General features: G+C 42.2%; 1 protein-coding gene across 4 annotated transcripts in view; it reads right to left on the bottom strand.

Annotated features, from left to right (window-relative positions):
* The window catches only part of CRACD (capping protein inhibiting regulator of actin dynamics), a 238,323-nt gene extending 235,127 nt beyond the window's left edge, over positions 1-3,196 (bottom strand). For all 4 annotated transcript variants that reach the window (XM_045834313.1, XM_045834311.1, XM_045834312.1 and 1 more), the window contains exon 1: positions 2,993-3,196. The gene's annotated coding sequence lies outside the window, so the exon portion shown is untranslated. The remainder of the gene's footprint in view (positions 1-2,992) is intronic.
* Between the last annotated feature and the right edge of the window lie 10,730 nt (positions 3,197-13,926).

Raw genomic sequence — 13,926 nt, 5'->3', positions numbered from 1 at the left:
TAAGAATGCATTGCACAGAGAAAATTCCAGCATTGATTCACAATATTTTTTTAATTAAACACATTTGTAATGTATCTATATACTGGATAGAAAAATAAAATGTATCACTTATTGTGCAAAAAAAATTTAAAACCAGTACTTTATATTATAATAAAAATAAAAATAATTAGCTGACACTGAATGCTTAGTTTCTACTAGACACTGTGCTAAGCACATACACTATTTCATTTCATCTTCCCCCAAATCCTATAAGATAGATACTATAATTTCCCCAATTTTCCTGATGAGGAAACCGGGACGTAGAGAGATTAAGTCACTTGCCGAGGATGCACAGCTAGTAACTGGTAAATCCAGGGTTCAAATTTAATCACCTGACTAAAGAACCTGCACATTTAACCACTTCACAAGTGTTAGATTATAGAATATAACTTCTCTTTACGTAAAAGTTATTCAAAAAATAGATGTTTTCATGAAGCCTAATTGGAGAGCGCTGCTTCTGGAGGTACGGCCTATCCGGGAGAAGGCAGTGTGATTCAGAGGTGAAAGCGTTGGGCGTGAGAGCCAGCTTCGGTCCCTGGCATTGTTGCTTCAGTGGCGAGGAACTGGCAAGTCATTTAATCTCTCTGTGTCTGGATTTCCTCACCTACAAAACAGGAATGATAATATCTGCCCTGCCTCCCCACAGGCCACTGTGAGCAAGTATATGTACATATTACAAGTGAAATGTTCCTTTGTGCTACTCAGTTATATGAGATGATCATTAATACCACCCAAGAGGCCCCATCCGTCACAGACACACACATCAAATATGATCAAAACAGGAAGGCCAGCGGGCCTTTATAAACTATGTGGAAACACTCCACACAGTTCTTGGCACACAGGAGGCCTCCATTAAACTAAAAGAAGTAAACCCACTTGATTTTTATACATGTTTTATCCATTTGTATTTTATTTTTAATTGATTCATCCTTTTGTACTGAATACCTACTATACACCAGATTAGAAATGTGGGCTACAAAACAAACCAACCTGAAGGGCCATCCCTTGCTCTGGAAAATCTCATATTAATTTCAATTAACTTTTCCAAAATTGTGTAAGAGAAAATCGTAAAATGCAGCTTCCTCCTCTAGTAACAATAATAACTTAGGTTTATTATAGTGCTTTAGACTTCAGAAAGAACTACAGGCATACCTTGGAGATACTGTAGGTTCGGTTCCAGACCACCGCTTCCTTTTGTAAGTGGAGGGCCTTGCTTTCAATTTGTTTAAAAAAAAAAAAAGCAACACCTGTGAGGTGCAATAAAACCAAGTTCAATAAAACGAGGTATACTTGTGTATGGCAGCTTTTGTTTCTCACACTAATTGCCTAAATAAGTCAAGTCTGTATTATGTTCCTGACTCCAAATCCAGAGCCAAGTATGCTAAGTCTTTAGAGGGAAAGTTTCTCGATGTCAGAGGTGACTGTAAAAACAGGGTTCTGAAGAATATACATTCTTCAGTAACGCTGGGGCGGGGTGATGCAGCAGCATGATTGTTCTCCCTTCGCATTCCTGAGTTGATCTGTAGTCTATAGTGCGACCATGTCGTCTATATAAGAGGCATTTTCCCAAATGTTTTTTTTTTAAACCTGCCTTTGAATTTATTTTCTTACAGGCAATTTTCTGTCGAATATCTTGAACTAGGATTCAGTCTTCTCACAGAGTAAAGGTGGTAGCAGAGAAGGTGTCCTTCCTTTGTTGACTTTTTTAAATTACTCAAAACTGATTGTTCTATTCAGACTCCTAAGTCACATAACAATGCCAAATAATTGTTAGCCATTTTATATATAATTCAACAACTGCTGTAGGTGATTTTTACAGGGACACAATGATTTGATGACAACTTAATGAATTGAAAATTTGCTACAGGAAATTTACTGAGAATCTTACTAAAATTGCCTTATCCTTTGTATTCTAACCACTCCCTCTCCATCAGCCCCCCCAACACACACACACACACACACACACACACACACACACACGCTCCCTCACCTACACGAGATCAGTTTCCTGGCTATTATTCATAAAACCATATTAAAATTTCACAACACATGGCCATAGTTCCTAGGTTTTGTCCCCCCCCCTCCCCGCACCCAAGGAACCAAAATATCTTTAAATATGCACATTCTCTCTTAAAATCCAGAATCCAGTTAATGATTCTGATGTCTCTATGCTGAGAATATCTAGTATCAAATGTGAACGTCAGCCCTTCTGTTTACTGATAACCATGAATAAAGGCCGTACCCCACCCACCGTATCCATAGGGTTAGGGGGTGCAATCTCGCCACTACAGAGCTCTGCAAGAAAGGACGATTATAGAACCAGGAAAACCATAGCCAGACCTCTGGGAGAAGATAAGAAAAACACATTTTACACTACTGGCAACGTGTAATCTCCTGGCTCCAGCCCTCGGTAAACAGGGAAAACCTTTGTCTGGTTCCAGCCATCCAACTGGGGCTCATCGGAATTGGGGCAACAAGGGTTTGTGCGAAATGACTTAGCAGAGGTGAAACAAAGCAATGCAGCCCCGGCAGGGGAGAGGGCTGACCCTGGTCAGCGTCTCATATCCCAGACGGCGAGGTCTCGCTCTGTCCTGCGCCGCCACCCGGACTGGAGCAGGGGACCCCAGGACAGGCACCCGCAGCGCAGCGCGGGAAGGAAAGAGGGAATTGAAAGGTCCCACGCTCTCGGCAAGTTCCCGTAGTGCTGCCCGTTCGCAGGTTCCCTCGAGTGGGATCCTAAACGGCGCACGCCACGCGCGGGTTGCTCGGGGAGTGTCCACAGCCGGCCACGCCAAGCCCACGCTCCCAGGGCAAGGGCAAAGTCAAGGTCGGAAATCCCCGAGCGCCTCGGGGACCCCGCCTGGTGACCCCGCCCGGGATCGCGAGTGGAGGGGAGAAGCCCGCCCGCTGCCCCCATTGTCTGGCTCCGGCCGCGGCCCGAGAGGGCGCTCACCTGAGGTCCCCGCCCGGCGCCGAGGCTGGAAGAGCGGCTGGACAGTGACGAGCGGTCCCGCGCGGGCGGCAGACGCGACTGCCCAGCCCGCTGCGGCCCCGCAACACCAGGAGCCCGCCCAGCAGTCCCAGGAGCGCACCCGCCTCTCAGGCGGCCGCGGCCTCCATTGCTCTCCCCGCCGCCGCCACCGCGCGGCACTGCTCGCCCGGCCCCGCGCGGCGTGGTCACATGCTCCGCCGGCGCTTCGGGCGCTCGGACCCGCGCCGCGGCCCCGCCCGGCTTCACCCCTGGACCGCCGGGCGCCGCCACGAGGCACTGGACGCTCGGAGTTTCCGCTGGCTTCCACCCGGAGTGGCGCGCACCAGACGGCCCCCGAGTAGAAGGTGCCCAGAAACCAGGAGCCGTCCACAGGGAAGGGCGTGGGATTGATCACTGCCCAACCCACCACTGCAAGGGACCGCCAGAGGGACATCCGAACGCGTGGGTTCTGAAGTTATTGCCACGGGTTCACTGCGAGGCTTTCATGGTACAAGAACCCTGGACTATTCAGTCACCACCCCACGGGATGCACATCCGGCCCTTGGTACCTGGATGAGTCAGAGACTAACGGGATCGATGTGGGCTCCGGAGGGAGTTTCGACCTGCAAAGCCCCTAGGGTGGGAAATGGCACTGGGACTCCTGAAAGTCAACAAGTTGAAAGATACCACACAGAAATAGAAAAGCTCGAAATTGCTTTGCTGAGTCGCTCTACATCAGAACTAAGTGACAGTGACATTCAGCATTATTGTCCGCAGCCACAATGAAATTAGATATTGACTTTGATGTTTTAGAGAAAACATGTATCCTTTCCTTTTTTGGCCTCACTGGAAATACTGAGATTTTTTCTCCATAGTTTTTGTTATGAAACTCAAGGGTTTTGGGGCTTGGAGTGTTCTAGTCAAGAACCAGATGTGGTCGTCCTTAGGTAGTTTCATTTGCTTGCAGCAAGTAAAGGAGACAGGGCATTCACATCCAAAGCTCTGTCTCTGAGAAGGGAGGTTTAGTGTCTGCTTTCACACTGTTTGGTTAATTACATGTTAATTTCATCTTTGTAGTTGGCTATACTTGTCAAATTGGGTTCCTAAGTTCAGGTCAAGTTCATCCTGTTAACATCTGCTTCTGCAAAATTTTGTGCTATATTTTAACATTTAGCAAGAATAGTTTTTAGAAAGAGCTGCCCAGACCTTGAGACTTGTCCTATCTAAATAGAAATCAGTTTCTGGTGATCTTTTCCTTCACTATTCATTCAAAGATGCTAAAAATAATTTAACATCATTATTAAGAAGGAAATTTAAAACAAAGAAAAAATCTCAATGACAAAGATGCAAAAGATGAAAGGTAACCCCAAAATGTACTCAATCTTGAGCCAGATGTCTCAATGCCAAAAACAGGACTAATAATTTTAAGATAGATGCATGACTTAGAAGAAGCAACTTTGATACTGCAAAGAGGTAATGCATCTTACCTTATCCAACTGGGTCTAAATAAACACTTAAATTAATACTAGCATAAAACATGGTTGTGTATTTTTATGAATATAGATATCATTCAGTTGTTCAATGCTTACACATTCTAAAGTATGTCTGCTTTATTCCTAATAAGAATAATGAAGAATTTTATAAAGGTTAGGCAAGTCACTTTTGATTTAATACAAAGCACTAGACGTTCCCCAAAGCCCAAAATTAAATCCGTGTAGATCATATAACCGGGGTCTTTTTCTTGATGTAGATTTGTCAACTACAAGAGAACACAGTCTACAAAAATTAAAATTTACATAAATCAAGTTTGGGTCTACTGTCTTTTGATTTTGCAGGGCAAGGTATCCCAAATTATACACCCTTGAAATATTGAAAGAGTTCTGGAGAACTCATATTAGAGCTTTCTAGCTAGACTTTGTGTCCACAGGCCTCAGAAGTCAGAGCACCACTATAGATAGGGGCTGTTTTTCCCTCACTTTTCAAACACATTGGTTCATCATTACTACAGATGGGGCTATAAAAACTGTGGCTCATCAAACCAGGTACCAGTCCACTGTTGAAATAGCTAACTGCCTTTCAGTTAAGACATTTTCAGAGACCGTAATACAATGCAAAAGAAAAATGCAGAACATTGGGCATGTTAAAAATATTTAACCATTCATTTGTTTTGTGAGGATGATAGAAAGGATGTGAGAAAGAAACTATATAGCTAAAACAGTCATTCTCAAGTATGGGTAATTTTGTCCTCTAAAAGCTGTTTGGCAACGTCTAGAGACATTTTTGATTGTCATGACTGGTTGGCAGATGCTACTACTGGCATCTAGTGGGTAGAGGCCAGAGATGCTGCTAAACATCGTATAGTGCATAGGACAGTCTCCACAACAAAGAACAAACTGATCAAAACATCAATAATGACAAGGAAGAGAGACCCCAAGTCAGACCACGGACTAACAAAGCCTCTTGAGTCTACCCTGCACCAGGTTTGCTTGGCATCCCTTTCTCTGTGTATTCGCAGGGCATATTTTCAGAGCTCTGGAAAGGAGTACAGCAGTAAAAACTCACACTCAGAAAAGAGAGTAATACACTGAGTGGGCAAAAAAAAGCATATGGATAATAAAGAGAAAAAGATAGGGAAAAGCTAAAGTAGTAGAAATATTGTGGTATAAGATGTGTTTCAATTGTCCCTTGCAGCTTCTTCAGAATCCTGTTGTGCCTTCCCAAAAGCTCTGACTTCCAAATGAGAAAATTGTAGTATACCATCATTTTCAAAGTTTCCGTTAGTCAGTCATAAGGTTAGTAATTCCCTCCTGGCTACTCTGGGCAACAGGCTGTTGTGAATAAGCAGAGTTCAAGGTGAGCGAGGTGGGCTTATTTAAGTGGCTCATAGGTGAGGCTGTATGTAGCTCCTGGGATGGGGTGAGAAAGAACGAGAACAACTTTCCTATCTATAGTGCTACCTTTCTGTCCCTAGGCAAGGGTCCCTGGATAATTCACCACGGACTTTTCCTCAAATCTGGAAAATGGGGATAACTGTTGCATCTCACATATCTTACTTCTAAATTACAAAGTTATGCTGGCATCTAAAACTAAAGTAATGGGAAAGCATTCTAGGCAAATACTAACAAAAAGAAAACATATGGGACAACTGGATATCCATATAAAAAACGGAGCTTGGGGAAAATGCTATGAAACTGGACCAGTATATCACACCAAATAAAACAATTACTTCAAAATCAATCATTGATCTAAAGGTGAGAGCTGAAACTCTTAAAAGAAAACACAGGAGTAAGCCTTCACATCCTTGGGTGAGACAACAGTTTCTTAGATATGACATCAAAAGTACAAACAACAAAAGAAAAACTAAATGAAATTAGACTACATCAAAATGAAAAACTTTTTTTTTGCTGCAATGATACCACAAAGGGAGTGAAACTATGACCCACAGAATGGGAAAAGATATTTGCAAATCCTGTATCTGACAAGAGACTTGTAAACAGAGTACACAAAGGACTTTTACAACTTAGTAATTAAAGGGACAAACATCCCAATTTTAAAATGGACAAAAGATCTCAATAGATGTTTCTTCAGTGAAGATGTGCAAATGGCCAAGAAGCAAATGATAGATATGTGACACTATTAACCAACCATGATGGAAAGGTAAATCAGAAGTATAACGAAATACCACTCTCTGCCCGCTGGGACAGCTACAATAAAAAGGACAATAGCAAGTCTGGTAAGGACGCAGAAAAACTGGAGCCCTCAAACATTGCCGGTGATAATGTAAAATGGTGCAGCCCCTTTGGGAAACAGCTGGCACTTCTAAAAATTGTTAAATATGGAGTTACCGTATGACCCAGAACTTCTACTCCGTATACATCCAAGAGGAATGGAAACATATATCCACACAAATACATACGTGAACATTTATAGTAGCATTATTTATAATGGCCAAAAAGTAGAAACAATCCAAATGTCCCTCAACTGATGGATGATTAAACAAAATGTGGTGTACCCATATAATGAAATATTATTGGCAATAAAAGAGAATGAAGTACTGATACACGCTATTGTATGGGTAAACCTTGGAATGTTCTGCTAAGTGAAAGAAGCCAAAACAAAAGACTACATGTTATATGATTCCATTTATAGCAAATGTCTAGACAGGCAAATCTGTAGAGACAGTTGGATTCATGCTTGGCGGAGAGGAGCCGGGGGAAAATGGTGGGCAGCTCTATGTGAGTATGGGGTTTCTTTGTGGGATGATGAAATGTCCAAAAACTGATGGAGGTAATAGCTGAACAACTGTCTGAATATATTAATGATAATCAAATTATACAATTCAAATGTGTGATTATATAGAGAAATATAAGTGATATCTTAAGGCTGTTACAAGAGAAGAAAGTGTAAGTAGCAACATTAATATCTGATGAAGAGATTTGAAGGTAAAAAGTATCAGATGCTAAAAGGTACAAGCTAATAAAATACCCTTAAGAGTCCTGAAACTTTACATATCTAATGATAGAGTTTTTTAATTACTTAAGCCAAAGAGTGAAATACAATGAAAAGTTAAATATCTATTCTCATAATGGGAAACTTTTTCACTTTTCTTAGAAATTGATATATTACTTAGACAAAGATAACTAAATGGAGCATTAGCAACTGAAAGGTGTTTGTCTAGAAAAGACCATGTGAAGAGGCAGGAGAGGGGCCATCTGCAAGCCAAGGAGGGAGTCCTCAGCAGAAAGCAAACCTGCCAAGCCAGCACCTTAATCTTGGACTTCCAGCCTGTGGAGCCGTGAAAAAATAAATCTCTGTTGCTCTATCAAAAAAAAAGAGATGTTTATCTAAAAGATATCAAGAAATGTATACTGAACAAATAGAAAATATTTATTCTATACAAAACCATTTGGAACAGTCAGAAAAATTAACCAAGTTTTAGACAAAAAACAAGTCATACAACCTCAATAGATTTCAAAAAACAACACCCATGCAAACTACAGTTTTTATCAAAATTCACTAAATTAGTTATTTCCAACAAAATCTTATGTGAAAAATTTAAATTCCCTTCTAAATAACTTGTGTTAAAAGTAGGGCGACCATACTTGCTGATTTAACCAGAACGGTCCTGGTTTACACCTGTTTTCCTGACCTAAAAGATACAGTTAATTGACAAAAGTGCCCAGTTTAGATGATGAATCATATAGTGATTCCATCTAAGAAATAATCCACAGACACAGCCAGAATCCAGTTAGAAAGCAATGACAGAAGTATGACAAAAACCCCGGCATAGCCCAAGTTTCTCAGAGGAAGTTTTGTAGCCTCTGTTGCATACATTAGTAAATTAAAAAACAACTAATTTTATAACTCCAGAGGGAAAACAAAAACAAAGGAAGCAGAAAGAGGAAAGGAGTAAAGCAGAAGTTAATGAAAGAGAAAACAAAGCAAACAGCAGATTTGATCAACAAAATAAGAAGTTGATTCTTAGGAGAAAAAAGTGGCCAGTTGTAGTCAAGCAGTGAAGAAACAAAAATCAAAATTTCTCAAGAGACGTGACTAAGGTATAGATTTTTAAAAATCTAGATGAAATCAATTTTCCAGAAAAACGGAATTACCAAAACTGACTTCAGAAGGGGGAGATGCTCTGAACAGATCAATATTTGTAACAGAAATTGAAAAAGTGGTCAAAGATTTTCCTCTTAAAAATATACCTTACCCAGGTGATTTCATGAGTCAGTGATAAACTTTCAAAGAGCCAGGAGTTCCCATGTAATGCAAAAGGTTTCAGCATCTGGGAAAGGAGAAGTTTCAGTCCGCCTTCCAGGAGCTGGGTCAGAGCCACACGGCGCTGCTGCTGCTTTCCACGAAACAGGACCATGGCCATCCTGCCTATGAGCACAGATAAAAAAATCTGAATAAAATTCTAGAAAATTCCAACCAGCAGTGCATTTAAAATAATATTACAGCTCTGGAAATGGGTAACTGATAGTTGTGAATGTATTTACTGTCAATGCATTGTACATCAGAAAGTTGTTAAAATGGTAAATTTTATGTAGAAACATAAATATCTCAATTTAAAAAAATTACTTTTTTATTTACTCATCTACAGGTGGGCATTTGAGCTGTTTCCAGATCTTGGCTACTATAAATAATGCTAATATAAACATAAAAAAGCATATATTTTTTTGTATTGGTGTTTCAGGATCCTTGGTTTATATTCTCAGAAGTAGAATCACTGGGTCATAAGGCAGTTCCATTTTTAATTTTTAAAGGATACCCCATACTGCTTTCCACAGTGGCTGCACCAGTCTGCATTCCCACCAACAGTGCCCTAGGGTCACTTTTCTTCCACATCCTCACCAGCACTTGTCTGTTGAGAGAAGTAACAAAGAAGAAACTCTTATGTTTTGCAACAGCATGAACGGACCTAAAGAAAATTATGCTAAGTTAATTAAACCAATCAGTGAAAGACAAATACCACATGATCTCACTTATATGTGGAATCTAATGAACACAATAAACTAATAAACAAAATAGTAACAGAAGCTTAGATACATTAAACAGACTGACAGCTGTCGGAAAGGAGGCTGCAGGGACGGGGTGAAAGATGGTGGAGGGATTAACATTTGTGTGCAACCGATGGACACAAACAGCAGTCTGGGGGTTGGCCAGGGGTAGGGAGAAGAGGGGTAAGAGAAAAAGTGAGCAAGAACAATGGTAACTGCATAAATGATAAAAATAAAATTTAAAAAATTACTAGTGTTAGAAGACAATTCTCTACAGAGCTCTTATTTCTGTGTGTCTTTTTAGCAAAGGCACTGACAGTTTACATTCTGGACTATCTGTTCAAGGATGTTTGCCAGCTTTGAGAGATACAGGGTCACCCCAGAGCAGGGGGCAGATTTGTTTGCCGTCCAATATAAGAAAGGTAACATCTCCCTCTAAGGCAAAGGTTGGCAGGTTTGCAGGAAGTCCCTTACACAGGAGCATCCAGTTCCTCAGCTGTGATGTAAACCCACTGCACACACAGCATCCATCTAGGCCTACCTGCATGGTCCCCACGGGATTTGGGGACATGAGGGACAGGTGCAAAACTCATGCTGCCTGCTTGCAGTAATAGTTTTGTTTCTGACCCAGAAGTCTCTTGTCTTCTGCTCGCACTCATGAACCCGTGGCAGGCTAACTTGCCAGGTTGGGAGTGGGGCAAACATCTCACACTGCTCACAGTTCCTCAGAGTTTGGACAGCAAGAATAGGCTGCTGACAAGATCGGCTATCTGGAAGAGAGGGGATGAGGTTAGGAGGTATGAGAAGGTGTGTGGGAAGTAGTGAATGCCTTCGCCCAAGTGTGAGGTGGAGGGAAATAGGGATCCCTGACTGTCCTACTTGTTCATGAATACAATGAGAGGGGGGATTAAAAGGAACTGTTTGAATGGCTTTCTCCTCTGCACATGGGATAAGAAAAGGGTATCATCATGATAATTGGACAGTAATCCCCGAGTCCCCTGTGAAAAGATGATTTAACTATGGCTACTGAGTCAGGGGGTCTCCAAAGGTGACATAAATGGTGCCAGCAGTAAGGATACAGAATTTTGGCTTTGTTGAGTCTGGGCCACCATCAGCCACTTGAAAGTGAAAGTCAATGCAAAGCCTTGCTCACTGGGGAGGAAGTTCTGCCTCTCTCCCTCTGCATTCTCTGCTATCCCTTCCTCCTCTTTCCTGCACTCAAGAAAATCCTTTTGTTTGTGTCTGCCTTGATTTCTTTCTTCAGTGTTGTGCAGTTTTCTGAGTACAGGTTTTTTTTCTCCTTGGTTAGGTTTATTCCTAGGTATTTTATTTTTCTTGTTGCTGTATCAAGTGGGATTTTATCCAGAGACACATGAAAAGATGCTCAGTATCGCTAGCTATCAGAAAGGTGAAAATTAAAACCACAATGGGATACCACTTCACACCGGTCAGAATGGCCATCATAAACAAAACAACAAACAGCAAGGTTGTGGAGAAAAGGAAACCCTAGTGCACTGTTGGTGGGACTGCAGACTGGTACAACCACTATGGAAAGCAGTATGAAACTTCCTCAGAAAAGTAAAAATGGATCTGCCTTTTGACCCAGGAATTCCACTGCTAGGATTATATCCTAAGAACACAGAAACACCAGTCCAGAAGAACCTATGCACCCCAATGTTCATAGCAGCACAATTTACAATAGCCAAGTGCTGGGAGCAACCTAGGTGCCCATCAGTAAATGAATCCCAAAACTATGGTACATTTACATAATGGAATACTATGCAGCAGAAAGAAAGAAGGAAATCCTACCCTTCATGACAGTATGGTTGCTGGAAAGCATTATGCTAAGCTAAATAAGCCAGGCGGTGAAAGGCAAATACCATATGATCTCACCTTTAACAGGAACCTAATCAACAAAACAAACAAACAGGCAAAATATAACCAAAGACCCTGAAATTGAGAATAGGATGATGGTGACCAGAGGGGAGAGGGGAGGGAATTTTAGAGGAAAAGGGGAAGGGTTTGCAGGAACAAGTATAAAGGACACATGGACAATAACAAGGGAGGGGTGGAAATGGGAGAGAGGTGGAGAAGGCGGGGTGGCTGGGCTGGGATGGGGGTAAAAGGCAGAAAACTGTACCAGAATAACAATAAAATAAAAATAAAAATTAAAATTAAAAAAATATATAAAATACTTCAAAAAAAAGAAGAAAGACCTGATACTTTAAGGAACCAAGTGACTGGGTCAAGTTCTTTCTGTCCCCAAGGAAGACTGAAGGCCATACACACTCTGTATGAATATACTAACTTCAGGGAGAGAGGGAACTCAACTTTCTATAGTTCCCAAGGATCTAAGCACCTAATCACCATCCTCCCTGGTCTAATGATGGGGACTGGACAAGGTTCTGAATGGGGCAACAAAGTTAACATTGCCTTATGAGGAGGCCTTTTGGACTAATCCGAAGCAGCATTGTTGCTCGTACATCTGAATGAGGCATAGGAATTGCAGTATTAGATGCTTACACCCCATCCTGTGTCAGAGGGGACTATCACCATCAGGGAGGGTCTGAAGTAGAGATCGCTAGTAGGATGGACAGACTCTCTGTCTTTTGTCACTAATGAGTGAGCCAGGATTCAGTGTGTGACTCTATCCTCTGACTTCAAAGTTTTCACCCTACAGATGATGTCCTGTTAGTTGGCAAGTAGGAAACATCCATCTCAAAACTCCTGACCATCACACTTGGAGCGGCAGGGGTGGCTGTTAAAACCCCAGCAAAATTCAGTGTCCTGCTTGTCAACTGAAGTTTCTTGGAACTATGTGGGCAGATTCACAAGATTCAATTCCTCTGGCACCCCAGGAAAAGTGCTGTATCTCTGGGACCACACCACCCAAAAAGAGGTTCAGCTCCTTGTTGGACTTTTGGGAACTGGAGACAGTCTGCACCTCACTTGGGCATTCAGTTTGGTCCTTGATAACAGCTAATCCACAAATCAGCATTCTCTGAGTGGGGCCCAAACCAATAGCAGTGAATGTTCTCTTTGTCTCCTACAATGAGCCTGTACTGCAGCTGGCCAAAAATCATATGGTCTGCTGCAGTCTAGAAACTGCAGCGGCTGGCATTTTGACTGCTCTGTCATTCCCATCCATTTACTATGGAAACAGAAAAACTCATGTGGGCATGGCCTCTTGGAACCATTTTGCTATGCTTAATGCCATCAAGGGCAGCTCCTGAACATGGACTCTGCCTTGCACATGTAGAAACACAAAGACCAGCACGCACTTTAAAAACTCGATTGATGTTGTACAAATGCACACGCTTCTGGCTGCTGAGCAGTCTTTGGTATGCCATGTGTAGCTCTCCAGGCTGCAACTACTCAGCAACATGACCCAGGTTTCTTTAACCAACCAATGTAATGATGATCCAAGTCAAGTTTGACAACAACTCCCAAGCTGGAGGGACTTGTGACCCCTTGGCCTACCCATTTGTATGTGGGAGAGATAGTCACGGACTATTCCTGCATCATGGATGAGCGATGCTTTGGGCAATGACACCAGAGGTAGCAGGCCAGTCTAAACTGCATGACTAATAATGGATAGCAGGCTGACTCTAGCCCTGGCTGCTGTGGCTCAGTGGAATGCGTGCCAGCCTGTGAACCAAAAGGTTGCTGGTTTAATTTCTGGTCAGGGTACAGGCCTGGTTATGGTCCAGGTCCCGATGCAGGCATGTGAGAGGCAACCGATTGATGATTCTTTCCCTATCTCCTTCTCTTCCTCTCTCTCTAAAAATAAAATAATAATAGAATTTTTAAGAAAGATTGGCTTTAGACTACATCCTGGATGTCTAAAATAACACCCAGTACTACCCTTGACAGTCACAACTGGCTGGCTGGGAACCTAGAAGTCATGATTGAGGTCAATACTGCTGGTTGACCTCTTCCTGCTTTTTGGAACCCTATTGATATTAGCCTTAACTAATGCTATATGAAACAAGTTGAACAGGTTTGGTCCCAGCATCTGTTGATCAGATTAAGCAGGGTGGTCAATATATGAAAACTCAAGTCTGGCTAAGAATGTTATAGGGTCAAAGGGTGGATTATCCTTGGAAAAGACAATTTACTACAGACCCTTGAGTATCCCTGTATATTTCTGTTGTAGGTATGCCAAGAATGCAAGACCCTGATCAATCTTTACCCAGGTTATTTCTCAGCATTGTGTTTGTAGTGAGCGGCCTTGAGGGATAAGGCAGTGCCTCCTTCTGGAACAGAGAGCGGGCTTACTGGTTGCTTGCTGTAGCAGAGGCAGATTCCTTAAACTCGATGTTCCTAGGTTTGTGACGTGAACGTGTCTGCATGCACACTCATCTAGGTGCCCCCATATTGTCCCTGTGGGGTTTGGGAGATTAGGAAGAACCG

This window comes from Phyllostomus hastatus, unplaced genomic scaffold (genome assembly GCF_019186645.2).
Source record: "Phyllostomus hastatus isolate PE091 unplaced genomic scaffold, TTU_PhHast_1.1 phas_contig_196, whole genome shotgun sequence".
NCBI lineage: Eukaryota > Metazoa > Chordata > Mammalia > Chiroptera > Phyllostomidae > Phyllostomus > Phyllostomus hastatus.
Note: the sequence above shows the minus strand (reverse complement) of the source record. Positions and strands in the feature narration are given on the sequence as shown.